The following is a 1,867-nucleotide window of genomic DNA, read 5'->3' as shown; positions in this document are numbered from 1 at the left end:
AATTACTACTCAAAAAACTAGAAATTCAAGAATGAGCGAGCAAGTTAATCTACCAAATGCTTGACCTGATCAAGTGAAAATGCTATGGGAATTTTTTTTTATTAACATGAATTTTTTTATGAATCAATCCAAGATGAATAAACTCGAAAGAAGATCATTAATACATTCTAAAAATTAGCAGAAAATTACTACTATTTTACTACAAGAGACTTCGAGAAATTCTAGATTTGTGAACTAGTAAATGAATCCAAGTAGCTCAATGATGATTATGAATTTTCAAAGTTGTTCTAAGGATTCATCGTGCTAGTGAATCTAGAAATAACCTGCAAAAGGACTCACTTCAATCATTTAATCAGTATTACTTACAACAAAAGAAGCATGAACACTAAATGAAAAAATAAGAGATGTAAGTGAAAAAGACATTCAACAAAAATAAAGAAATTGTACAAGAGCACTTTGAGGCTCTTGGGATGGACAACACCAAGGATACTAAGATTCCTATGAAGGAAACCAAGCTTTTCAAGGTAGAAATGGCATGAAACATCATTATTTGAATCAATCCGAGTACATCTCTGCTTGAAATGAAAGTGGAGCTGCTAAATAACACAATTTCTCCACAAGAAGACTAAGAAATACATACCCCCAGAGGAAAATTCGAACTGTTACTTATAAAAATAGACGGGGAAGAATCCTCGTTGAAGAGAGGCAAATTTCCCTCCAAAATCCTTCAAAAAGTGGATCTAGTTCTAATGAGCACCAGTATTTCAGCAAGGATGCTGTAACTCCTGGGGCTACCGACTTTACTTCATCAACCCGGGGTTCGTACAAACTTGGAGGTGACAATGCTATATACAAAAATAGATGTAATTGGTCTACTCTTGTCACTGCTTAGCTGGGGCGATAGACCACTAGGGTTTCTCAAACCAGCCTTCTATTGACTAGAAGAAGTCTGATTACCAACTGGAGAGGGGAAATTTACCCTAAATGAGAGAAAAGAAATGTTTCCTAATTGCAAGAATGAAAGACTTAAAAAAATGCTTGCAAAGTAACATGAAATCCTCTATCTACTTGTTAACACACTTTGCTTTCAAAAGAACCCTACTTTAACCCTATTTGTCACATGTGAGGTTTTAACTAATCTAAGGATGAAATCTGATCTAGAGAGTACTAATTGTTGTGTGCATGTGTAAATATGAAAGAACTCCTTTTTTTAAAATCTTTTTTCTTATAAATGTAAATGCTAATCTTTCCTTGTTCTTTGGTATGGAAGACAGGTGTGGAGGAAGAGGGGTACAATGGTTTTGATGGCTTAGAGGTCAAGTAGGGGCCTCATCTTGGCTTCAGTGACGATTTTTCTCAATTTGGGCTCAAAATAGGTTGCTACAAGATTTCCTACACGATGTCTATAGGATGTACTAGTGCTCCTACATGATCCCTTGTTTTACTATAGGAACAGGTCGAAAGCTTAGGAAGTGGTCTAGAAGGTGGAATAGAGCTTAGGAACAACGAGTAAGGAGGGAATAAGGCATGGAAGTGGAAAATATTACTCATAACTCAAGAAAATGCTTTAAGATTGTTGGATTTTCTCAATGGAAATGACAAATTTTCCTTATAAAACAAGAATTTGAATTGATACCTTAGTGACTTTTGGCAACATGGGTGGATATGGCTTGGATGAGGCTAATGAGATGAGGTCTCCTTGTGATGTAGAAGCTCTTGAAACAACACACATCATTGTTTGCATTTATACATAAATTCATCTATAAACAAGAAGGGTTTATTCAATAAAAGAAAACAGAGTTGTTACCATTTATTTGCTAAGTTCATGAATGGAAGTGCCTGAAATCAATACAAAAGCATTGTGAAA

This window comes from Pinus tabuliformis, chromosome 2_2 (assembly GCF_031772625.1).
Source record: "Pinus tabuliformis cultivar Carrire ecotype Pingquan chromosome 2_2, CPIR1, whole genome shotgun sequence".
Classification (NCBI taxonomy): domain Eukaryota; kingdom Viridiplantae; phylum Streptophyta; class Pinopsida; order Pinales; family Pinaceae; genus Pinus; species Pinus tabuliformis.
Note: the sequence above shows the minus strand (reverse complement) of the source record.